General features: G+C 44.9%; 1 long non-coding RNA gene across 1 annotated transcript; it reads right to left on the minus strand.

Annotated features, from left to right (window-relative positions):
- Positions 1 to 1,844: 1,844 nt before the first annotated feature.
- Positions 1,845 to 27,490, minus strand: LOC142559496 (uncharacterized). Its single transcript, XR_012823133.1, has 3 exons — positions 27,218 to 27,490; positions 17,126 to 17,476; positions 1,845 to 2,817 (listed from the first exon to the last, which is right to left on the minus strand). It is a non-coding gene; the product is annotated as an uncharacterized LOC142559496 (long non-coding RNA).

Genomic DNA, 27,490 nt, shown 5'->3' on the forward strand with positions numbered 1-27,490 from the left:
CCGAAATACGGAATTGCAGATTGTGGCGCCATCTTTTGGTGTAGAAATACACTATTTTTTGACATTTCTTTGTTACGAAATTGCACTTTCCTAAAAAATGCACTCAGTAGCACCCATCGTAAAGGGTTCACTGATTGTGGCGTCCCCTTTTGGAGAAAAAGAAAGTATTCGTTGGTATTTTCTCGCAAATGAATCGTAATTTCTGAGACATTGCGCTCGGTAGTACCAGTTTTCGCTGGGGCCCTGGATATGCTGTCTGCTGATTGTAGCACCACCTGATGGCGTTGAAATGAGCCATATATTGGTATTTTCTTCTTACTAAACTGTTATTTCGTAAAATATGCGCTCATTAACACCGATTTTCGCTGGGGCCCTTTGTATGCTGTCTGCTGGTTATAGCATCACCTGATGGCAGTGAAATTAGCCATATATTGGTATTTTCTTCTTACTAAACGGTTATTATGGCGGTGAAATAAACCATATATTGGTATTTTCTTCTTACTAAACTGTTATTTCGTAAACAATGCGCTCATTAACACCGATTTTCGCTGGGGCCCTTTGTATGCTGTCTGCTGGTTATAGCATCACCCGATGGTGGTGAAATGAACTATGTATTGGTATTTTCTTCTTACTAAACGGTTATTTCGTAAACAATGCGCTCATTAACACTGATTTTCGCTGGTGCCCTGGATATGCTGTCTGCTGATTGTAGCATCACTTGATGGCGGTGAAATAAACCATATATTGGTATTTTCTTCTTACTAAACTGTTATTTCGTAAACAATGCGCCCATTAACACCGATTTTCGCTGGGGCCCTGGATATGCTGTCTGCTGATTGTAGCATCACTTGATGGCGGTGAAATAAACCATATATTGGTATTTTCTTGCTACCAAACTGTAACTTCGCCATCAATGCGCTCTATAGTGCCTCTTCTCGCTGGTGCCTTGGATATGCTGTGTGCTGATTGTAGCATCACCTGATGGAGGTAAAACAAACTATATATTGACATTTTCTTGCTACTTTATTATACAAATAAGGTAGTGCTTTTGAATGCGAAAGCAACATACCACCAACATACCTCGTGGACGCACAGTCGCCCAAATCTTTAACTGGTGTGCAGGAGCGGCGACTTTTCCGTGCGTCAGCGCCGTTTGACGGGGCGAGGCTGGAAACAGTCTGAGGCTAAGCGCATGCGGACAAAGCGCGCTCAGCTGGGCCCATCGTCTACTAGGCTGTTTCCAGCCTCGCCGCGTCATACGGCGCTGACGCCCGGAAAACGCCCGGAAAAGTCGCCGCTCCCGCACACCAGTTAAAGATTTGGGCGACTGTACGTAGCGTAATTGCGCTACGTACGTCCACGTCCTGTCCTTCCCTTAATATCGTCAGTGCAACACTAAGCGCAATATAATCATGGATATAACTTATAGAAGTCATTACGCTTTCGCATTGAAATCACGTAAGAACATTTAAGTGACGTTTAAGTGGAATTTAAGTGAAGGGAAGCTACTATCTCGTCGCACATGCGCACAGCAATTATGAAGGTCCGCTAAATTCATTTGATTGCGCGCACTGAATCCCACACACTCCCGTGTTCACACTCACAAAGGATCAACATAGTACATCGACTGACCTGAGCACAGTTACATTTTAAAGGAATAAAAAAAATATGGGCAATATTATTTGCGCACCGCTTGGAACGAGGAGAGCGGAACGACAGAGACAAGCGCAAACCTTCAACCTGTTTTAATGGTAGGAAGTCAAGTGGTTTATATACATACACCAATGTGTACTTACCTATACACGTTGTACTTACCTTAATGTGTACTTACATACACCCTGTACTTACCGATTTATTCTGAAGATCTTCAGTGTTTGCATGCAGTGTTTTCAGAGTGTTTATTTATATTTTCTTCAGATGCAGCGTTTCAAATGCATTTGAGTCGCTGCGTTCGTGCAAAATCGAAGCTCCTGCCTAAACAGATCTTCCTCAACAACAAGGTGCTCGAACCGGCTGACGCCAGTGAGTGTAGAAGTGTCGGCAGGAACGTGAAGCGTACTGTACACAAATGCTAGGGTAAACATTTAAGCATATCCTTGAAACAGTGGGGATAGAAAATGCATTGGAACACAGATGCAGAAGCCACGGCAGGCAACGTCTTCGATATGGAGCTGGCGGTGACACAATTCAGCAGAGATGCCGAATGAGCTAGAAAATAAAAGCGTCTCAATACTGTCCGACGGATACTTACAGCACACCTGTTAATTGCAGGACTCTCCAACGAAAGCGAGGGGCACGTAAGCATGTGTGGTTTAACAGTCCGATGAGCGCACAGGGTACAAGGGGCAGCATGATCACAGAGGGTAATATCTTGGGCAGTGCTAGCGTCTGGCAATTGCACAAGGTCGCAATAAAGCATGCGCAGTGGGACAGTTCGATGAGCACACATGGCAAAGCAGGGAACCGCATCGTAACTGTCCAAGGAACACCCGGAGTGTAGGTCTTCTGTGGCAAAGCTGCTAGATGCACGCACAAAGAGCAGCAAGCTTTTGTCCGGTGAACGGCAAACAGTCCGCTGAACACGTTGGGCACAATCTGTGGCACAGTCGTCCGATGAACAGGAAGGGCCTTAAAGATCAGTGGCAACACTGCCTGGTGAATACACGAGGCACGGTGAGCGAGTGAGGTCGAGCAGTCCCACGAAGATACGGAGCACGAAAAAGCAGCTGTGGTAGAACTGTCCTGCCTGCTGAACACGGCACAGCAACACATCGTAGTCGTGCAGCATCCAACGACACCCGGGCATACCACGGGTCCCTGGGTCACAGAATGAGCACACAGCCTGGCTATAGTTCACGCTCAAGTCACGACTATAAGACACAAGTAAACATTATCGACCCATTTCGCAGCTCGCAATTCTTGTTAGCAGTAAAAAAAACTCAGGAGTGTCACTGCAAGCAACAACTTCATGAGCTATGGAATGCGCTTAGTCATTACCCCCCTTTCCCCCTCGCCCTCACCCACTTCCATTAAAAGTGTATCTCTCACAGTATGGCAGTGCACCGGAACATCTTCTGCAGAGCTGCTCTGCCTTTGACACGATCCGAGAAAGAACACTACGCTCCCTGGGTGGGAACCGACCTGGCACCCAGCAGGAGTGGTTCGACCCGCCATCGCACATCGGGCCCAAGGACTCACTCCCGCTTTGGCGCGCTTTTCTGGACTTTTTCAGGCAAAAGGAAGGGCCTGGCCCGCCTCTTTGCAGAGCCGACCTCGGTACCACTCCAGCCCGAGGAAGAAGAGAGCACCCCTTTTCTGCCACATGGCTTCGCCTATTAAATGCAAAAATAAAGACGTTAAAAAATCTAAACACTCCATTACTTGTTTGCTCATTTATATGTTCATTGACCCGTCAACAAGTAACTACTCAGTCCACTGAATACATATTGATAAATGGATTTTTCTTGCTACGCTTTGGGATAAACGAGTACGGTTAACGTTTCAGCATAAGCTGTCGCTTTACCGCACGGAGTGCACCAGTACTTGCATATTCGCACGAAAGGCGTTGGAAGGCAATTGGGCACCAAATGCTTTCTAACAAGTTGCTTTCTAACAATACGAAAATCCGGCGTTGTCGGCGGCGGCGCGACCGTAAGGTGGTACCAAAGGTGGCCGACGGCGCGAATTGTAAAAACACGTAAAGATGCTTGAATTGAATTCAAATTTGTCAGGATCGTTTCTGTAAACAAGAAAAATTGATTCCTTCAAAAAGAAATTAGGTAAATTTCAGTTGGGGCGCGAGACGAGCATGTTACTCCGACGCCACGGTGACCCCATGGTTACGGTTGATTGAGGTTCTGCCTAGTTTGATGGAATATGGTTACAACGACATGTTTTCAGGACGGGACACAGAAAGAATACACGGAGGATAGACGCCGAGAAAGAACGCACAGAGGACATCGGCATCTTTCCTCCGTGCATTCTCTTAGTGTCCCGTTCTCAAAACGTGGCGTTACAACCATGTTCCATCACGCCAGCAACCAACTAGCCCATGTAAGTCTCTTAATTGTGCCCAGTGAGTGCGTCACTGCACACGTCACGACAATGTCTACGTCACTGCCTCCCACGTGTCACTTGCTCTTCGGATTTCATCGCTGCTGTGTCTACTGCGATGCCCTGCGAAGCGTGCACCTCAGCGGCAGCTGTGAAACATGGTCGCCCACGGAAGCACGCCTCAGAAGACGAAGCAAGGGAACGCAAGAGAAGACGACGTAGTCACGACAGAGCTACCATTAGGCGTAAAAATAAAATTCATCGTACCGCAGCAAAAATGGTCCGAATGCTTCCAGCCTGTGGCCAGCGTATACGCAAACACACACGCCGATTCAGCAGAAGGAACTTTATGCATGTCGAAAGCATCAAAGACATTTCGCCTAAGCGATTGTAATACTTTCGCATACCCACACGTAAGCAGTATTAAGTGTCTCTGTTGAACTTTTTGAAGCTCTATAAACAATTTTTTAGTACACTTCGCTAGGCACACTTAACTACTTTTTGGCGCATAGCAACGCTTAAACCAAGGGTAAACAGTCACTAGAACGCCTAAATGAGCGCAGCCTTTTTCACCCGCCTCTGTGGCACAGCGGCTACGCCGTGCCTTCGCGGACCACAATGTCGCGGGTTCGATTCTCAACCGCATTGCACATGGGTTCAGCATGAAAAAAAAAGTGTGCCTTGCGTTGCGAAATCTGTGACGCAACGCTCTACAACGACACATATGAAAGCCAGATAGGGGCTGGACCAGGATATATTTTTTTTAACACGAAACAAAGCTCCCGTACATATCAGCAATGGTAAAGGCTTTAGCGGCGTTCGCTTTTATGGCTCAACGGAAAAGTTTCAGGCTGGTATTTCGCATGGCCGTGGTTCGAGCTCTAGCAGAACCTAAAATTATCTTTTTTGTTTCTTTTAATTTCACAAGGTGCATCTGATTAAAAATGCTATCTTATTTTATTCAAAGCCCAGTAACGTGGAAAGTTGGGCTAGTTGGTGAGTGATCATAGTACCTTGCTGGTGAAGCAGCGCACAAACACGGACACAGTGGAGACAAGCAGGAATAGACGACACTCGCTGCGAGTGTCGTCTATTCCTGCTTGTCTCCACTGTGTCCGTGTTTGTGCGCTGCTTCACCAGCAAGGTACTATGTTTATTCAAAGCCCGTTTCCTGTACATAGAGACACGCCTCCTGGTGATTTAGTGATACCGTCTGTCTGACGTACCGTAACGATCTATGTTTAAGATGGCACTAAATTTAGACAAACGTAAAAATAAGTTTAGACGAATACACCATTGGTTAAAAACTATATTTTCTTTAACATTGCGTTAATAGGTTGATATGTAGAAGAGAAAATGGTGCTCGAAGATCCTTTTTTTCAAATTTTGCACTAAAACCACAGGGCCGCCCTTAAGTGTGACGTCACAGATTTCAAAATATTGTTTCGCTTTTTGGACTGTCTTGGCTCACTAAAAGTTGCTAAAGCTTGCTGAGTTCACTCTTTCGCTATATTAAAATGCGATATAACCATAATTACCGATGGAAAGTCGTCTTGGCGCATGCATCACACCCGTCTTTCGTCTTCGCGTCTTTTCTAGCTTAGCAGGCTGCCTCTCACAGAGATAGTGATTCTTTCTTTCTTACATCGTAGCTGTCTGTGGCTGGGGTGCGGGAAAAAAAAATGCGTCCGAGATGTTGACAAAAACAAATAATCATGTGGGCCGGTCCCGGTGACAGTGCGGAGAGGGCCCAAGCTCAATGGCACATACCCCTGTGGGCTCGGGGACCTGTAACGCGCCCTTGAACTGCCCTTGTCACACGTGGGACCCAAAGAGGTCCCAGGAACAAGGGTAAGAGCATATGTTTCCGAAAAAAAGCCTTTTGTAGAACTTTTTCAAAAAGGACTCTTAAAAAATTCTCGGCACCAACCGCGCAAAAGCGGTGGTGCCACACTGCTCGTACGTTCGTCGTCGCGGTCTTCTTCCCCAGCTGGCTCCGTTACCACTCATCCTTCCAGCGTAGAATTTCGCTTCTGTCGTGATGGGGAGGCAACGTTTACGGGGATATGAGCCATTGCTTAAGGGAGTATGATCATTTCGTTGTCTTACGGAACGGAGAGAGAGAGAGAGAGAGAGAGAGAGAGAGAGAGAGAGGGGAGGGAACTTTATTTGACTTAGGGATTCGGGGCCGCAGGTCCCGGAGTTCCCGCACGACCCCAGTGCACTACCTACGTGACGGACACATTTAATAACAGAGGTGATAGGCGAATGTATGTGCGTACTTATATCGCCACGATGACAACAGATTAGGACAATAAATATGTTCGTACCCTCGTTGAACATTATCTGTGCCGTGCGCTAAACAGCTTCGCTGGTCATCGACCTTCACAGAGCGGAATGGCTCATGAATTTTACAGCGCGGCTGTTCCGCACTAGTTTCGCTACTGTCGTGTTCGCGTCTAGAAAAATAATACCAAAGATAGTACAATGCCGGGCCAACCCGCGGCAGAGGTGAAGCAGGCGTTAAGCACCTCCCGCACGTGGGCCAATCCCGAAGATAATTCAATGCCTGGCCGGCCCGCGGCGGAGGTGCAGTTCGCCATTAAGGGGCCCACATAGACAGCATCGCTGGTCATCCTTCTTCACAGAGTGGAAGGGCACAACGCTTTTGTTCTTTCCTTTTTATTGCGGAAGGTTAATTTACTAACAGTGCACAAATTGTTTGCGCGGGATGTGGTGTCATGAATACGGCCTCGGGGCACGCTTGCGAGCGAGCGTGTGCGCCTTGTTAGCTTCTACGCCATAATGACAGCAATTAATACGCTTTACTTAATCACCCCAACAGAAAAGTCTTAAGGAATGCTTTCAATAAAGTTTTTCATTCATTCGTTCCCGGCAAATAAAACGCGTGGCGCAACAGTGGCGTTAGCGCAGTTCTCCTTTTTTTTTTCTTACTTTAGTTAAGATTCTGCTCCCATGCAATAACTAACAAAAAAGTGGGGTTAGCGCAGCGGTTAAGGTGCTACGCTTCTGTGCACGAGGTCGCGGGTTCGATCCCGCCTGCAGAGGCTGCATTTCGATGGGGGGTGGAATGCGAGAACGCCCGAGTAACACGCATTGCGTGCGCGTCAATGGTGGTAAGAACTAATCTGGTCACCTCTGCTACGGCGTGCATCATAACCAGGTGGTGTTTTGGCGCGAAAAATCCTCGAATTTTTTTTTTTTTTAGTAAGCTTGCCGGAAGTTGGGTTCATCTGACAACTTCCGTCCACTCAGTTTGCATATGGCGCTCGAACAGCGGAGGGAGTTGGTCCGCAACCTGGCCTTCAGGGATCTAAGCACTTTTTTGCGTCTTTGTTTCAACGGTGTTTTGCGAGAAGATAAATTGGCAGCATCAGCGTAAGACGAAACAAGCTTTGGAAAAGCTGCGAATTCTAGCTGGCGTTTGTTTAAGGGCCTAAGCACTACCGGCCATGGGCGGAACCAGATGTCGACGGCGAGTACCATTCCGACCTCTTCCCATTTATTTTTGTGGTGTTTCACTTTTTATAATGCAGTTGCTAAGATTTGCCAGTTGTTAATCTATTCGACGCAGGAATATGAGCCCGGTGCAATCTACGCCTGTCAGTTTCGGGGTGCCCTGTGGTTGCAAGCATTTGCAAATTTGTTGAGCGTACTGGGTATGTCTACTCAGAGGTTGAAGACTGCTCAAACGAGCCTGGAGTGAAATGCGAGCTAGAAGTGACAGTACGGTAGTTCAAAACAAAACAGAAACAAACGAAAGAAACTGCTTAGTGTATGTGTCAACAAAAAATTGCTGGCTGTCTTATTTCCGTGTTGTTCGGCGACGTCTACCTCAGATTCATGATAGTGATCAAAAATAAATAAAGAGAAACGGCGGTTCCTGACATCTAACTCCTAACTTCACATCTTCTTAACTTCACATCTTCACATCTAACTCCTAACTTCACAGAAGTGGTGGTAATACTAATTTAGGCAATTATTGTTGACACCAAAACTACACTGTAATTCAAAGCAATGGAAGCATATTCCATGAGTAGTATTAGAGTAACTAATAAAGATTTATTTCATAATGCCTGTTGTAACTTCAGAGTTGGTGTCAGCTACGAGTGAAAGCGTTATCCTCTGCCAGAAATTCTGTGGTTCACGCCAGCTTCGAGAATTGGTACGTGCAGGGAAATACTTTGCTCTTGCAGTGAATGCGTTCCCGCTGTCAGCGTAAATACACACTACGGAAAAGTTGCTGGGGCAGTAATGCATGTCGTCGCGTACGTTAAAGTCCGCATTTTGCGAAACATTGCAAGACACAATGCCTCTAATAAACTGTTACACTTTAAGCACTGGCCTCTCTCTATCGTGAAATCACTGCTTCCCGTTACAGCCACTTAAACAGCAATTATATATTCAGTAAATTAGATTTTGAAAATGAGTTGTATGAGTTGTTACTCCCTAAAAACATATTATATACAAGCAATGTCCTGCCGTTTAATTAACCCCATAAGGCCAAAACACATTAAGGAAAATAAAAGCAACTTGATTTGTCGTTTTTTCAGGCCGTGGAGGGTACAGTAATACAAAAGAAGACTGATTAAATTGTTTTGGTAAACGTTTTAGTAATGATTTATTTAGTAATTACTGTTTTACACTATCCACAGCTGAAAAGTTGCTCCAGCGTATTAAAGACGCTAGTATATAGGCGATAGGTCAGGTTCATTTGCTTGAATTTAATTTTTGGACTCTGAAACTCAGTGTCTAGTATATATAAAGGATACGTTGGGCGTTACGGGGTTAATTAAAGCTAATCTTTACGAGATAATAATTGCACAGTGAAGCCTCATGAGCTACGACACGCACGAACGCACAACTGTGGGACCCATTGGCCCGATCGATAGGAAGAGTTGACCACGCGATTTGCGTCAGACAGATATCAGTTTGACCGTGGCTGACACGCACGCGGGGGCCGCGAACATGCCTTCCTTTTTGATTCTTTTGTCAACTCGAAGCGCGGGAACGCTACAAGTTCGATTGCGCTCTTCAGATGACGCTGACGGATAGAATCGCGTAACCCTGCTTAACATCTTTGTCTGCGAGAAAGCTCGAGAACTCTATAGTAGCCACTCCCGAAGCGCGACGGTGACAGCGAAAATCGCGAGCGACTCGGTATTGTGGCGGCTGGAAAATGCGCTCCTTTCGGACGCCTTATACGTCCCAGTGTGGACTATAGGCCGTAAAAGACGGCACTGCAGAAATGCTTCAGTGAATGCTCTTAAGACCAACCAGCCAGCAAGGGCATCCTTGGAGACGTCGCGAAAGGCGCACCTCAGAATAGATGCGTTTTTATTCTTCGAGCGTGCATATTAAAAAGTAGAACAGATATGGCGCTTCGAGAAATCTGCTTAAATAGGGACTGAACTTCGCTGCAGTTGCCCGACGAATCTAACGTCTAGTAATGTCGCGCATGCATTGTTCGTTCACGTAATTATGCCAGCAGCCGCTGTAGAGGCTAGCCAGTCCCACATATTGTGAGTGCGGTATCTTGCAGAGAGCATAGACAGCAGGCAGTACTGTCCGTTCGTCTCGCTTCCAGCTGCATTGCACTTTCCTTAGTATAGCAATATTCATGGCCACCTAAAAGGCGTTAACAATAGCACATAACTTAATTCACTCTTGCGGCAAAAGTAGGGTGCAATATGTGCGACATTAGAAGCTTTTACACCAGACCTTATGTCTCCTTCCCGCAATTCGAACGTCTTCGCTGGACTTCCCGGCCTGTAAACTATACTGACTAAAAAATGGCAAGACGCAAGCAAAGTTTGCGGAAGCACCAGTTTCTTGAATTCGTCATGCTTTAGTTATGTTAAATAAGGTCGTTGATATATATTGAACTAAATATAGTGCAAGTACTTACTGAAATATACAAATAAGGCCTATGTCTTTAGTTCTGCTAGTAATCAGAAGGTAACGCGCACGCTAAAGAATCACAGGTGGCAAAAGATTGTTCCCCCGCTTTCTAGCTTTCTGTCGCAATTTCTTTTTCAAAACGGCAAGTTTGCAGACTTGGTAGGCTACCATCGTCCAAATCAGCGTCTTTTTTTTTTTTTCCATTGCTTTGTCGCTGTTTGATTTCGGCAATTTCTTTGCACAGGACGTTGCCTGCACTGATATCGTGGCTTGCTTTGACCTTGGCTGCCGTTTTACCATATGTCGGTGCATGTGGTTGCGTGCAGGAGTGATCACCTGATCTCGTGAATACTTTCAGCTTGCGGCTTCAAGCTACGATTCACGCCGCTTTTTCGAAGGCACCACAGAGTGACTGAAAGAACGCTGGCTGCTCCTTCTTGCACGACATTCCAGTGGCTCGTGGTTCGAACAACGCGAGCACGGACAGCCGGATCAAGCTGTGTTTCCCAGCAGACGAGGTGAGACCAATTCTCGTAACTCTCTTGAAATAATTCCACACAATCAACATTTCACGTAACAGCTATGCGAAGTGCCTCGCACCATTTTTTTGCTGTAAAACGCTTTCTTTTGCCTGCTCGCGAAGTAGGCGTATCAACCGTTAGACAAATGCTTTACAGTTGGCAGTCCAGTGCAGTGCACTAATGAATTTGATGTCAATGTGTGGGAAAAAAAATTAATTCGTTCCTATCACGCTGTATCACTTCCTCGTACTTAAACGTGGCCTTTGCCGCAGTAGCAGGCGAGGTAGTCGGCACTGATAATGCGGCTTGGTTAAGCGTTGGCTGCCATTTTGAGATTAGTTGACGCAAGTGACTGAGCGCAAGAGGTTTCACCTGTTTTTGTGAATAACTTTAGCTCGTACCTTCAGGTCGCAACCTTTTCGAAGGCGCCACAATTTGACAAAGAATGCTGGCTGCTCGTGCATGTAGGACTTCCCCGTGGCTCATGGTTCGAACAATGGGGTTGACGATGGCACTACAGCTGCCAGTTCAGTGCAGCACGTCGCCGAATTTGATGTCGGCACACTGAAAACGTAATCTGTTCGTTCCATATTCTGTAATTTGCTAGGGCGCATTCAAGGACTATTACAGGCAGCTTTACATTTGCCGACGTTTTGCCATTGTTTTTGCTGGTTTCTGCCGCGGCACCATCGGCGGCAAACATGCCGAATCAGGCGCATGCAAAGAATTGCAAATAATTAAAAAAATTGCGTTGAAAGAAAAGTTATGCAGGTCCAAGGCGCATCTATTTGAAGCGAAGCCTTATATATAGATACCATACAACCCTACAACTTGATCCTATGCACCGAGTAAATTTACGCACTGTTTATGCACAACCTTCACCTCGGACAATTTTTTTATAATTGTGCGTTACAGAGTTCAGAAGTTATCCCGGAATGCGAATAACCAATCACGCGGATGCACAGTGTGATACATCTGCGTAGTGACGTCACGAAGTTGACGTACGATGCTTGTCGAGGCAAGAATACTGATGACAAGTGTACCCACAGAGAACTAGAACACATTTGCAGTCCCGCGTATACTCGAAGCAGCTCTAATCTTGAAAGAAAAGATAGTTAGGCAGTTCTGCGTGGTCGGTCAGAGACGGCCGTCTACTCCCTGCTGTTGCCGCTACGTGCGGTGTTCGGTGTTCGCGAATACACTATGTTAAAATTAGGAGCAATCAAGTTAACGTTGCCCATGCTGCATTAAGGGTACATCCAGGGTAACTTATACCACATTGTTTATGCCTGTGCCTGCCTTCCTTGAGAATGATCCTTCAAGCTTTGCTTTGTGTGCAGTATGGGCTTTCTGTTAGTAGTTTCCAGGAACTGTATTTTCACTTCTATTCTCACATCCTTGTTTAGGAATTATTTGTGGATTCCCGGCCTTTCTGTTACATTCTATTAAGAACCTCTTAATATATCAGCATGCTTCTCAACAGTGATACGCTGAGCAAGACAACAAGGTTACGACACAAAGACGTTGACATGACGACGTGATGATGACTATGTCCCACGGCTATTTAACTGCTGTGGCAGGAAAAAGCTCGTGTGGTGTGTATAATGTTCATGGTTGCAACATTTAAGCGAACAGCTCTTTTTCTGCATCTTTCGCAAATTTTTTTAAAAGGTCTGTGGTCTGTCGTCGGAAGAAAAAAGGCTCATTAATTTGTCCATTAGTTTGTTAGTTTGGTCGATCGGTTCATTAGTTGGCTCGTCCAGTCATTGGTTTGTTGGTTCGTTCAGGCTATTCGCTTACACTGGCGATCATCGCCGATGGTTTTGGGCAATATCTTCCTGCCACAGCACTTAAGTAACGCCACCGGAGTCATATTCACCATCATATATTCGTCATACCGCCGTTCTTCAATCTCATGGTTGTCGGGCTCAGCATGTCGGTGTCGTGGTCATCCACGTGTCATTGTCACTACGCCATCGTCGTTTCTGCTTCTCATTGTCCTCGTTATTTTGCTGTCATCACACTCCTGTAGTGATGATGTAATCGCCGTCATGTCGGCGTCATAGTCAAGCCTCGTCGCAGTCGTCACCGCCTCCTCTTCTCATACAAGAGAGGCATATCACCAGAACCCGCTTTTGACCTTAATGGAGCACGACTATCGGTCAGCCTTGAACACAAATTTTTAGGTATCTTGGACAGAAAACTTAATTTTATTCCCCATTTGAAATATGTTAAAGCGAAATGCCTGAAGACTATGAATCCTGCTTAATCTACTTTCTCGAACAAACTGGGGCAGTGACAGGAGTTGCTTGCTTAGCCTGTATAAGAGTCTTGTACGATCACGCCTCGACTACGGAGCCTGTGGAAATCCCTGTGGAAAGTCTGTATGCCGAGGGGAACGAATGGTACTTACACCTACGCGGAACACATCTAATCTTTTCCTACTTTTTGAAATGTAAATCGAATAACGAACATACGTGTTACTCAACTGTACTCGACTTGTATTCTGCAAGACTTTACCGTAACCGCCCATCTGTTCGAGCTCCTCTGTCTGTGCGCTTAGAGCAACTGCCCAATGATTCCCATTAACATTGCACCACCTTGGGAATGGCAGACTATCCAGTGTGATATGTCTTTCGTCGCAATAACAAAACATGCGCCTGAGGTGCGCATTCATTCACACTTTCTCGAACTCCAGGCGAAGTACTCCTGCGCGGTGTTTTGTACACATGCTTCAAAGTTTACTTACGGTGTAGCTTATGCAGCACTCGGACCTTCATTTTCTACGTCCGGTGCATTAAATCCAAACACCAGCATTTTCACAGCGGAGGCGTACGCGATCTTTTCTGCTGGGAAAGATAATTAATTATATTAATTGATTAATTTATTTATTAGTACCTCAAAGGCCCCAGTGAAGGGGTATTACATGAGGGGGTGGAATTTCAGCAGCACATTGCTTCTATGGACGACCTGAATGACGATGAGTCGATCTGATCAACGATGGCGTTTGGCAGGCCATTCCAGTCCCTTGCTGTATGGACGAAAAATGATGACAGATGCGCAGAAGTGCGAGCAGGAGGAGGGTAGACGGCCTTCCCGTGGTTTGTGCGATTGGAAATGCGATGTGCGGGGTTGATAATGGAGTTCAGAGATGGATGATAAAAGAATTTATGAAACAGACAGAGTCTGGAAATTTTTTGGCGGTTCGCTAAAGTTGGGAGATGAGCATTACATTTTAGTTCGGTTACACTTACATGATAGGAATAGACTGAGAAAATGAAACGAGCTGAGCGATTTTGTACAGATTCGAAAGTAGTGGAAAGGTTATTTTGACGAGGGTCCCAGATCGCGCATGTATATTCTAATTTGGGACGGATAAGTGTAAGTAAGCAAGGGATCTCACTGATGGGGGTGCTAGTCGCAGGGTTTGTCGAAAGTAACCAAGGACGCGATTTGCCTCGTTAGTAACCTGTGATATATGAAAAGACCAATTTAGATCAGGTGTCAAATGGATGCCTAAATACTTGTAAGTTGATACTGAAGCGATTTCTGCATTCCCGATTAGATATCTTGAAGATGGTTGTGAGTGACGTCGTTGGAATGATAGCAGAGATGTTTTTTTTTCACATTTAAGGACATTAGCCATGAATTACACCAGATTCGTACGCGCTGAATGTCGGACTGAAGAAACAAAATGTCATCGGTGTTAGTAATAGGCCGGTAGATAACGCAATCATCAGCGAATATGCGAATGTTAGAACATATGTTAGCAGGCAAATCATTAATATATATTAGAAAAAGAAGGGGGCCCAAGACGATGCCCTGAGGTACCCCAGATATAACAGAGGAATAAGAAGATGAACATTTATTAGCAAAGACAAACTGCTGCCGAGTAGTGAGAAAGCTGCATATCCAATTAAAAACATGTTAGTTAAGACTGAGACAAGGTTTAGGAATAGTCGTTTGTGAGGAACTTTGTCAAAAGTTTTTTTCAAAATCGAGGAAGAGGGCGTCAATAGGAATGTTAAAGTCAATGTTAGAGCTAAGGTCGTTAATAAAGAGGGCTAGCTATGTTTCGCAAGACAAACCTTTTAAAAGGCCATGCTGGTTAGGGTGGAAGAAGTTGATGGAGACTAGAAATATTATAATTTGAGAGAAAATTATATGTTCCATTAGTTTAGAAGTGATACATGTGATAGATATCGGTCGATAATTATGGCGAGAAGATGAAGGCCCTTTTTGGGGACTGCGATGGCCTTTCCTATTTTCCAGTCATGGGGTGTAATGGCTGATGAAAGGGATTGCTGAAAGATATGAGACAATATGGTGCTAGTTGCATGTTTTGTATTTTTTAACACTTTAGTATTAATTCTGTCAACACCAGCTGAGGCGGTTAATTTCAAGGAGTCGATTATTTTGACAATACCATCAGGTTCGAAGCTGAAGTCTGGCATAGGTGGAAAGTTAAAGGAAACGAAATCGGGTAATTCGTTATCCGGTTCGTGAGTGAAAATTGAGCTGAATGATAAATTCAAAACTTCCGCAACGTCATGATCTTCAATTGGATTATTATCATCGTCACACAGTGTTATATTTCTGATGGGGTTAGGATTGATACACTTCCAAAATTGACGTGGGTTTGTACGAATCATGTCGGGTAGAGCAGAAGAGAAAAAAATGAGTGTTTAGTTTTGTATACTTGTAGGCTATATGATCTTTCTGCTTCGTAATAAGCTTGCCACGTGGTGGGGTTATTGATTTTTTTTTTTGCGGTTCGGAAAAGTCTTTTCTTGCTGTTATTCATGCGTTTTAACACGGAAATGAACCAAGGTGATTCGTGGCGCTCAGTTACGGTGATGGTAGGTATAAATTTTTCAATTAGAGCGTCCATCTTGTTTTTAACAGTAGCCAATTAGTTTTAGGACTGCGATCATGAAAATCTGTTAGAAACCAGGTTCGGAATGCATCAAGTTCACTGTCTCATTTGTTCATTTCTCACAGTCTCATTTGTCATAAAGTGTGATTGATTTAGTTATTTTTTTGGGGGTGCGGTAAGTGGTTGAGAAACGTGGCGTGTATTACTGAGTGGTCACTGATTCCCGGCAGATTCAAGAGTGATATCAAGCTTTTTGTATGTGACGTTAGCATTAGGTCTAATATGTTCTATGATTGAGCATTCTTCCTTGTTGGGCTGGTGACCAGTTGGGTAAGACTAAAAGTGTGACAAGTATTCAAGAAATCGCGCGCATGAGAATTAGTCGTGCCAGATGGGTTCTGCCAATTAAATTCGGGAAAGTTAGTCACCTAGGACAAAGAGACAAGCGCATGGAAGTTCCGAAGTTATCATATGAAGGGCGTTGTGGAAGGAAGGAATAAACGAAGCATCACTGTCTGGAGTACGATAGCAAGCGCAGATTACTGTCGGCGGAAATGAGGCTTTAGAACAGATGAATAATATTTCGATGGGAGAGTCAATCGGCATAACATGAAATTTCAGGCTTCGGTGTGTTTCTATTCGAACTCCATCGCCTCGTTTACCGATGTGGTCGCAGAGGAAGATACCCCAGTTGCGGAATGCGGTCTACTTCGCTATCCGTTATGTTCTCATTTAACCATGTTTCTGTTAGTACGACTACATTGCTTTCTGTGGTGTTGATTAGGCTAGATAGAGCATCGCGTTTAGGCAGGAGGCTTCTAATGTTAGTGTAAACGACTGAGAGCCAGTTGAGAGCGCTTTTTTGGGTGTGTTTGGATGATAGCTATGGCGTTCGAGGTTAGACTGATTGCGATGCGCGATCGAATGTGTACGTGTTGGTACCGATTACCATCCTGTCGTGTCGAAGAGAAAACTTTTTTTGTTGACTTTTAGCCTAATCTATGAGGTTTTTACGGGCAATACGAGTGTTATGGGAGTAGTCTTCGGATACGCTGTGAATTGTACCCTTAAAGTGTTTTGCGTTTGAAAGAACCAATTCCTTGGTTTTAAAGTGTGCGGACTTGACAATAATAAGCCTGTTTTTCTCAGTATTGAAATTACCAAGCCGGCAGGCCCGTTCTATGGCCATAGGTTGGATTGTGAGATTTAGCTCGGATTTGCAAATATCGATAATGAGGTTCTCGGATTCGGCCCAGGTTTCGCGGTCAATATCCTTCACACCAAAGAATACGAGATTGGAATGACAGGCCCTGTCCTCGCTGTCGTCTAGCCTATGTACAAGGTCAGACAGTTTGTTTGCGTTTTATTGGCTGAGGCACTGGACGTCGTTAACTTGGGCTTTAAGGGGGTCCAGTGAGGCGCATTCTTCAATTTTTGTTAGTCTTGATTTTATCTCCTTAAACGCTTTCTCTTGTTGAGCCAGTCTTGTGTGAATTGATTTCATCTCGTTTAGAAGGGTTGTTTGCCCGTTTTTTAACTCGTCCAATGCCTCAAGCAATTCATTGTGCGAATCTGTATTGACTGAGCGGGTGTTAGGTCCAGGATTTAGTTCAATGTCCCCACATAGCAATAGAGGGTGAAAAATGACATGTGCGCAGTCGCTTGCAATGGCAATACAACAAACTGGACTTGGCAGCACTATCAAACCAGCGTAACATGTACGCTTCGCAAAAAGAAGGTAAGGGTTGTTTACCTGCACGAAGTAAAGACGAGTCATCTTGACGTGACTGTCTTTGGAAGTGCTGCCGAGTCCACTGAAGGGGGTGTTGATTCCGGGGGGCCTTATACGTGGTGATGGCGATGTAGACTGGGATGCTGATAGTCCTGGGAGCACGAAAGGCAAGCTGTATGGCGATTCCCGGTGTGGCGCTGCGGGCCAGGAACGTCCGTCGTTCGGTAGATCCTGGGCCGGTGCAGGGCGGTGCGGCTGGCACCGTGCTTCCGCGATGGTGGCAGGATTCCAGGACCGCGAAGTTCCGGCGTTCGGGACAGCAGCGCGGCAGGAATAAGAATCGGGCGACCGTGAACAGGCAAGGAAGAGCAGCTGCACGAAGTGAAGGCGAGTCATTCTGACGTGACTGTCTTTGGAAGTGCTGCCGAGTCCACTCGGCAGCACTTCTCACAATCACTTCTCACAATCCAACCTATGGCCATAGAACGGGCCCACCGGCTTGGTAATCTCAATACTGAGAAGAACAGGCCCATTATTGTCAAGTTCGCACACTTCAAAACCAAGGAACTGGTTCTTCCAAACGCAAAACACTTTAAGGGTACAATTCACAGCGCATCCGAAGACTACTCCCGTAGCACTCGTATTGCCCGTAAAAACCTCATAGATTGGGCTAAAAGTCATACAAACTGGTATAATAAAGGCTGTCATATTCACATATTCATTAAGCGTTGTTAGTGGCATGTCAAGTATACGAAAACACAAACTCTATCCTTTATGAAGTCTCCAACCTTCTATGCTCAGCATACATGTCGAACCAAATATTTGTTCTTTGTTGGGTGCCTGGCCATAGAGGCTTAGAGGGCAACGCAGTTGCTGACGAAAGGGCTAAATCTGTAGCTTTTTGTGATGCCAACATTAATATACCTGTACAGTACACAGACCTTAAGCCATTTTTACGATGTAAACTACGGAAATATTGGCAGAGGCAATGGGACACTCGGGTATCCAACAAACTGCACCTAATCAAACGAAAAATAGGGAACTGGATCTCTGAGAACACAACAAGACACCAGGAAGTACTGCTCTGTAGATTAAGAATTGGCACGCCTACAGCACTCACTCGTATATTCGAACTGGAACTAACCCTCCGACATGCACTAGGTGTGGAAGTAGTCTTACAGTCCTTCATGTTGTCGTTCGGTGCCCACAATTAAAAGAGGAGAGAAAAAAAGTTCTTCCCTTCCTTATACCTTCATAATATACCTTTGCGCCCAGTCTTCTTTTTAGGCAATGACCATCTATTTAATTTTAATTCAGTGCTGAAGTTCTTAGAAGAAACGAATACCATAGAAATCATTTGGCCAGGCTATTTGTAGCACAACCTCTGCTTAGAGGCTGTAGCTGCAATGAAGTCACTTACAGAGCACATGCCTCGCAGCCCTTGCGCTGAAGGGCTATGCAGAGGCACTAGTTCTGCTATAAATTAACACGTTTTAATATCTAATCCTTCACAAGGTACTTTTAACACCATAGGACTCACTTTTCATTGACATTATTTTAATAGATACATATTTTACACCATTTACAGCGAATATTTTAGGCCAATATACAGCCACTCGATTTCCACCATATTCAACTATACTCATTACCTTTCATCACCAAGTGTCATGGCGCCCTTTGGTCATTTCTGGCCCCTGCGCCAAAAAACAATGCCCATCATCATCATTAAGACGGGACATAAGTAGACAGGCAGGCGGCTACAGCAAAGTGGAGGATAGCGTAAGCATAACGTCGTACACGTTTTATATGTATTTAAACCCTTGAGCAGGAACTGCTAGAAACATTGCGCACTTCTCACGCGCACAATGCAGTTTGCGTATGTTTCCCTCTCTCCACCTGGACAGAGTTCCTGACTAGAAACATATATACAAGCGATGTCTTGTCACTTAATTGACCGCCAAGGAAAATTAAACCAACTTGTGTAGAGTTGTTCGTGGTCGTGGGGAGTGCAGGTGCCGACAAACGTAATTAGAACACAGGACTTGGATGGCGGTGGCAACACTTAGTGAATGACGAAAAATAACGTTGACACAATAAAGTGAAACAAAACAGAGACAGTGATTATTACCGTGCTCGGTATAACTTAGGGCGCCAAATATCTTTTTGGGAGCTCGGTTTAGCGGAGGCAAGTACGTACGTTGTGACACTCTCTTTCAGAAATGCGTAAGCGCAAGAAATAATTTTATCATACATTAATAATAAAAACGAAATAAATTCCTAAGAAATCTGGTGAATAGTCAATTCTACTATAAAGTCAACAGTGCAGTATACTTACCGACAGCGACGCATTAGGCGCTACTGTCGCAGATATTGCTCAGTCATTTAATGACTGCTTTGTTAATTGGGCACCACCACACAATGCAACCAGGGTGCCAATGGTACAGAGTTTGTTTCATTTTTTACATCCGTCTCAAATAAACACATTTGTATTTCCGGGCATAACAAAAAAGGAAATCATAGATACTGTAAAGCATGTGCCATCAAATAAGGCCGCGGGTCACGATGGTCTACCTGTAAGCTTATTCAAAAACAACATCGACGTCTTGGGCCCAGTGCTTGCAAAGTTCCTCAATGAACCCGCTCTATCGAGTACATATCCTGACCAGCTCAAAATCGGAAGGGTGGTAGCAATATACGAAGCAGATAGCCCAAATGACTCAGCCAATTACAATGAAATAACTATTTGATCATGTATTAATGCATCCTTCGAAAAATTGATTGCAAAGCGCATCGCAAGCTATGTTTAAAAATACCGCGTGCTTTCTAACAAACAAGTTTTCAAACTGGTTACTCTGTTACAACTGTCGTAAGCTCCCTAACAGAAATTATAAACCGAGCACATAACGAGAACTACTTCGCATTCGGCGTATTCTTGGATATTAGGACATCGTTTGACTCGGTGTATCACAGCACACTATCACGAAAATTAGAACATTGTTTTCTGAGGACAAGCTCTTGGCTTTTTTTTCGCAGGTATTTAACAAATCGCGTACGTAATACGTAGTGGTTAGAGCCATAGACTTTTCACTAAAAACAGTGAAAGCGGGCGTTCCACAAGAGTCGGTACTGGGTCCAATACTCTTCTCTCTATTCATTAACGATTATCCTAGACAACTCAGATTGTGTGTTATACGCGGATGACACAGCTCTGATAATTCTGCGGCAGTCACTACAGCAATTGAATAGCTCAAGGTGAGCTGCCGAATACTTTAGCATGATTTTAGCTGAAACATCAAGAATACTAAGTATGTAGTATATACTTCTAATAAAAAAAACTACTACTACTAAATGCAACTTGTACCTGGGAGACACACAAATCCAACAAATTAGTAGTCATAAATATCTAGGAATAAGTTTTGACTTGTTACTACGCTCGGCTCCACATAATGAACAATTACCTAAGGAATTGTTAATGATTGCGATATCTTATTGAAGGCGCGGAGTCATTTCTTCCTCAAAGATTGCGTCTAATTTATTTCAGGGTTTTCCGTTGCTATTTAACATATTGCATAGGATCATGGGGTCCCACCTACACCTCGTACATTGATCCTTTAGTCGAAATTCAGAAGCGTGCGGAAGAATAAATGCATCGGCTGCTAAGGACGCGTCCTCTACATAGCGTTTTGCACAGTTAAATATAATGCCACTTATTCACGCTCGGGGCTGTAACGCGGGTATACTAATCCACAGAATGCTAACCACCAACAAGCCAGATCTCTTGTAAATATTTATCACGCCTATAAGGGACGCTAGACAAGCTGAACATAATAAATTCAACTTTCTGAAAACTCGTAACGTGTACGGTCAACGTTGGCTATCATTTGTCGGTGCAAAAATCTGGAATAAGATAACCAGCTTCATTAGAAAATTTCCAGATGCTGTTCCATCATTAAAATATCACATTAAATTATACATATAAGATTGCATACTTTTGCTTTTTGCTTTGGATTGCAATTTATCTGACTTTTATGGTATGAATCCAAAACTAGATACACAGGCTAAGGATCCAGATGATACTGACAATCATATTGTATTGCACTATGCTGGAATAAACATTTCTTTTCTTCTTTTTTTTTTAGTTCACAGACGAACAAAGAAAGCGCTTATTAATATTAATATTTATATTTTTATTCTCTTATGAACGAAAAGTGTAATATCCAGAGTAATTTTTTTCCCATTGTCTTAAGTAGAGCGCAGTAAAACATATTTTGAACTTGGTTCTGACTGTAGTCCACATTTAGCCGAGTTTTAGCGGATTTTGGGTGGTAGTATCGCGAGTTAGTTTTTTGGTGGGGGCTCGACTTGCGCGTTTTTAAAAAATTTCTAGTTGAAATACTGATGGGAATAGATGAGTAAAAGGACAGGCACTGAGGATAGGATAGTATAGTAAGAGAAAGAGACTATTTACATATTTGCAGCAGAGCCACTAGGTAAATGTTTTTCCACAGTTCACCTGCGGAGTGGCTTCCTCAAGAGGGTTCGTCACCCAGCACCACACACCGGCAGTGTTAGTTCACATAAACTCAGCCCGGTGGCGACGATGAGCATCAATACTCTGGGTGTCGCGGTGACGCTTATCACGCGTGCGCGGTCACGTGTACAGCACATTTGGCTTTCCTTTTTTTCTCTCGTTTTGTGTGAAGGGAATCGCCAGAGGTAATTGATTGCACGTATCTATCACCGCATACGAAAGGAGTCGCACCATTCTTTACGAAGGAAGATTATTTGCAAGTTCGCTTCCGAAGTTTCAAGTATGGAAGTTTGGAACAGGTCCATATTCATAAGCATTCTGTGCAATAAAATTGATTTTTTGAACCAACTATACTGTGCCAATCGGAAAGTTGTAGGAACTTTGCGAACTTCACTGAATGCGCTTTCACCTCGTTTCAGCAGCTGGACAAGAAACGACGGAACAGTTCTGAGTTCTTGATTGCGCATCATTCAATTCGAAGGGGTAGGAATAATCGGTGTGGATCTATTGGCTAACGCCAGTTCGGGGACCATATTCAATATACATTTGCAAAACTGTCGGTACAAAATTGCAGCTAATACATAACATGACAGTTAAAAAACTTGTGTTAGAGTATCAACATCGAAAAAGAAAGAGAAAAAGATGGAAGAAAGGCATTACAGATGTTGGGGTAAGGCTCTTCAACTGATAAATATAATGAAATTGGAAAATATAACACCTGAGTATAAGCACGGTTGAACAGAATTACGCAAGAGCTGCAGAGATAAAAGCACAATGATCCATCAATTACCGCAAATGTACGGGGGTGCAAGCCAAATACAGAGCGGCGTCCTCCTCTCCATTCGAGTTTCGGGCAACATGTGACCTGCGAGAGTACTTGTCATCCTGTAGGGAAAGAGAAAACGCGCTTGCGCGTTCCCTTTCCTAGATATTACGATTGTACGTACTGCAAACTACAGATAAGGCCTACGTCTTTCGTTTTGATCGTGATCACAGGATCACACACAAGCTAAAGAAACGCAAGTGGCAAAAGCTTGCTTCCCTCCCTCTCTCTCGCTTTCTACTGATCAAAATTTCCGCATCAAAACGGCAAGTTGGCCGAGTTGGTAGGCTAACGTCTTTGCCATGGTTTATTTTCCGCCGTTTGATTTCGGCGGGTTCTCGACATTTGAACGTTGCCTTCGCGGCAATAGTAAGCGATGTAGCCTGCACGGATATCGCGGCTTGCTTTGACCTTGGCTGCCATTTTGCAATATGTCGGTGCATGCGCTTGCCTGCAAGAGACCTGACCTGCTTTCGTGAATAGCATAGGCTTCTGGCGTCAGGCTGCAACTCACGCCGCTTTTTCGCAAGGACCACAGAGTGACTGAAAGGATGGCTGCTCATTTTTGTAGGGCATTCCGCTGAGATTCGTTGTTCGAACAATGTGGGGACGGACAGCCGGGTCAAGCTACGTTTCCCAGCATGCGAGGTGAGACCAATTCTTGCAACCATTTCGAAGTAATTCCGCACTTTCAACATTTCGCGTAGCAGCTGCATATGACAGAAAAAAAAGCTAGAACAGCTTTTCGCTGTAAAACGCTTTTTTTTTTCCTGCTCGCGAAGTAAGCTTGTCAACCGTTATGCAAATGCGCTACAGTTGCCAGTTCACTGCAGCACGCCAGTGAATTTGATGTCGACGTGTCGGAAAAATGAATTCGTTCCTTCCGCGCTGTATAACTTAGGCCATTTCCTGGTGCTTCAACGTTGTCTTTGCCGCAGTAGCAGGCGATGTAGCCTGCACTGATAACGCGGCTTGCTTTCGTGTTGGCTGCCATACTGCCGTTGGTTGGTGCATGCGACTTAGCGCAAATGAATTCACCCGTTTTCGTGAATAAGTTTAGGCAGTGCCGTGTGGTCGCAACCTTTTCGAAGGCGCCACAATTTGACTGAAAGAATGCTGGCTGCTTGTGCATGTAGGGCTTCCCCGTGGCTCATGGTCCGAACAACAGGGGGACGCACAGCCGGGCCAAGTTCCGCTTCGAAAGAGACAAGGTCAGCGCAATTCTTTCTATTGATTTGAAGTGATTACGCTGAACTTTTTTGTGTAGCAGCTATGCGATATCTACCGTTTTGACGTAGAACGAGTTCTTTTTCCTGCTTCCTAAGTATACGCGGATCAACCGTGAGAGAAACGCACTAAAGTTGCTAGCTCAGTGCAGCACGTCGCCTAACTTGTTGTCGGTGCGCTGAGAACATAACCTCTTCGTTACACATTCCGAAACGCAATTCAAAACTTGCTAAAGGGAATTTAGGGTCTATTGCCGGCATCTTTATGTTTCGCTATGTTTTTGCTGATTTCTGTCGTGGCACCATCGGTTGAAACCTTGCCGAATCAGGGATACGTCAACAACGAAAAATTGTGCAGAAAGATAAATTACAATCCTAAACAACTAATGGTGACGCGTGCAATTTAATGACATCCTATGAAATGAGTCAATTCACGCAATGTTTATGCACAAATTTCATTTCGTGCAATTTTCACACTCGTGCTCTACACCGTTCAGAAACTATTCCGAAATGCAAACACAAAATTGCCGGATGCACACTGCGACCCATCTGCAAAGCGTTGCCACGAGTGTGAGGGCGACGTGTGGCGCTCGTCGGGAGAAGAGTGCTGACCACCGTTGTGTGCATTGAGAAGTAGGAGGCATTTTTATTCACACGTATTCGGAACATATTCCAGGCAGTTATAATCTTGAAAGAAAGCGCGGTCTAGCAGCTCCACGTAGACGGTCACAGACGACCATGTGCAGCCACAATGTTTTTGAGAGTGAACATGAGAACACGTGGATTTCCGTATCGTCAGTAAAGTTTAGCACCGAGAATCTGTGCGCATGTGCCGCGTGTCATTGGGTCACGCAAGCCCGTGCGTGTCATCTACTGCACGCGTACCGAAATAAGGTACGCTTAAAGAGCGGTAACACTGTTGAACTAGCAAATGCGTTCCGCACGACGTATGAGTAAACTTGAAACTATGTTAACGTTTGTCGACGTTCCCAAGATCATTCCTTGTTCAATTCCTAAAATTTTCACTACGAATCTTCACAATGGGATCAGGTTGGGCCATTTCAGTTGCGTACAAGATCGGATAAAGCCAGAAAAATGCTTTAGATTGTTTCGAAACGGCTTCGCTTACACTTATCGAAACACAAAACTTTCAACCGCGAGTTTATGCGTGTAATGCGCAAGTATTACTCTCATATTTCCCTACTCCCTGAACAAACCAAACAATAGCAGTAGTAGATCCTTTTCATGACATGGGTTTCGCTACTACAAGTAAACTTGATTTATCTTGAAAACAACGAGAAATTAGAAGCTAATATATATTACCTACATTGATGAGGCGAAATCTTCCTTTACATCCGTTCCCTTATGTTGTTCTGTCTGCCTAGCTAAAAACAAGCCTGCGAAATTTACATACACTTAAAATCTTGAATATGCCTCCACAATATGAAGCTCACATCAGAGTTACTTAAACCCACTGCAAAGCTTTTGGCAGAGAGCCATTGCACAGTTTTCCACGCCATGATCTCAAGACAAAGCCTGCATTATATACCGTTCTTTATTTTTAATTTTTTACACCACGGGAAACTTCTGATACCATAGCTCGGTATATGCCACGCATGCGTATTATACTTGAGGGTGCATTGTAACATTAACCTCCTGTCTTCGAGGATGTATATGTATATACATCACATTACCACGTTGATTAGATCAGCTGTTGAATCTCAGCATGACCCGTGTATCTTAAGAAGAGAGGCGGGCATAGACTTTTGCACATGGGATATTCACAGCCCTCCTTCGGTGCCCTTGTGCAGAGGTCACAAAAGATAGTCACCTCTGCACTATCTTATCCAAGCATTCAGCAACGAAGGCCGCATTTCTGATGCCCAACAAAGGCGGTCAACCAAGTGCAACGACAGATGAAGAGGACGCGCTTGTGGTAGCTGCAGTCGTGGATATAACCCGATTCAGACCGGGAGGGAAATTGAGGAGCTGCTGGATGTGGATGCTTCCGTTGATACCTTGCGGGGATGCCTCAAGGCTGTTGGAATTCAAAGGTCTGTGGCTGCGTCGAATCCCGTCCTCACATGCTTCGAACAAGGCTTCGTGAGTGCAATTTGCCGAAGTGAACGCCTCGTGGACTTCCGATGACTGGGGTCGAGTAATCTTCCCGGACGAGTCGACGTTTTCAACACGTCAAAACCAACGCGTGCTAGTGCGGCGAGCAAGAGGGACACGGTAAGAATTATTTTTTTTCCGACCGCTCTTTATTTTGTGTGAAGGACTAAATTTGATACGATTTCCATGCAGTTACGAGCCAGCCAATGTGCAGGTAGTCGCCCCGAGCCGACGCACCTGCGTGAACGTGTGGGGCGCGGCGTTCAAGGCATCGCCTCGGGCCACCATACCACATCAAGGGCGCCCTTCGAAGCGCTACTGTAGCGAAATCTTGGACGACTACCTCCCCGCTTAAGCCCACACCGCTTTCCCCGATGCTGATTTTGCGTTCCAGCATGACCGTACGCCGGTGCACATTGCGAAGATTGTGAGAGAGCACTTAGAAACCCGTAGAGTCCACCTGCTCTCCTGGCTGGTCACGAGCGCTGACAAGAACATCTGCGAAAGTGTATGGGGGCGCAGCCACGGTGCGACACCCGATTTATTCGGTGACTGTGGCCGAGATATGGGTAGCTGTTTGCCAAGAGCGGGGAACATCTTACAGCAAGTGACCCTGTGCCTGCCCTGTGCTCAATACCGTCTGGAATGGCCGCAGTTGTTGCTGAGAAAGGAGATATGACAAAATATTAAAGAATCAAGCAGCGAGTAATTGCAATTCACATCTGTCGCTTTTCCAAGTGTTTAAACATTTCTTCATAGGTGCGCAAAATAAAAGTTTGTATGTTTATGTTTATTTGCTTCTTTTCTTCATTGTGTGACTGAAAGAACCCTGGAGGACCAAAAAAAATAATTAGGTAACTATTTCCTGGTAATTAAGGAGGAAGCAGGAATAGATGGAAATACTGGGAGCTTAGTAATTAGGGTAACGCTAACGAGTAGGAATACAGTTAATTGGAAGCAATCCAATTCGGTTTAGTCATAACATGGTCACCGCCGAGGAAAAAAACCTGCTAGCAGACGACAAACAAGCGCTCCGACGACGATGTGCTTGAATTCATGGTGCCGGGCAAGGGCACGGATATTGTCATACACTGGATTGCTGCGTTCGTAGTACAGAAAGCCACTTGCTCCCGTGCTCACGTTCAAAAAGATCGCGACTGTACAGATGGCTTTATTGTCGGAGGGAAACAGGCGAGCGCTTGGCTCAACGCCCTGTACAGGAAGCGGCGAAAACCATGCGCGAAACAACGCAGTAGGAGTGAATGCCGCGCGTCGTCTGCTACCGAACCACCCCTGCACTTTCCTAGCACGCAGTCACCCTGCACTGCAATCACGTCAGGAGCCCACCCAGCCCAACGCTTAACGGATAAACATCGCGTGTACTGCGACGCGTGAAACATAGGAAGCACAATACTCACTTCTACTGCAGTGGTGGAGAATGCGAATAAGCAGCAGGAGAGCTATGTTGTTTCATATGGTATTTTCTGAGAAGCCACTTGACCTCGCTATGCTGCGTCTCGAGTGAGCATTTAGCGAATGGAAACATTCACAACACCGTCGGCTACCGCGAATTTTCGGTTTGCTCGTATACATTGGTTTCTACCCCAATATACCTCGCTTGTATTTCGGTACAGCGATACCTTCGAAGGCCTGATTGATTAAAAAATGCCACCTGTGCACGGCGTTTCCTA

This window comes from Dermacentor variabilis, chromosome 10 (assembly GCF_050947875.1).
Source record: "Dermacentor variabilis isolate Ectoservices chromosome 10, ASM5094787v1, whole genome shotgun sequence".
In the NCBI taxonomy this organism is placed as follows: domain Eukaryota; kingdom Metazoa; phylum Arthropoda; class Arachnida; order Ixodida; family Ixodidae; genus Dermacentor; species Dermacentor variabilis.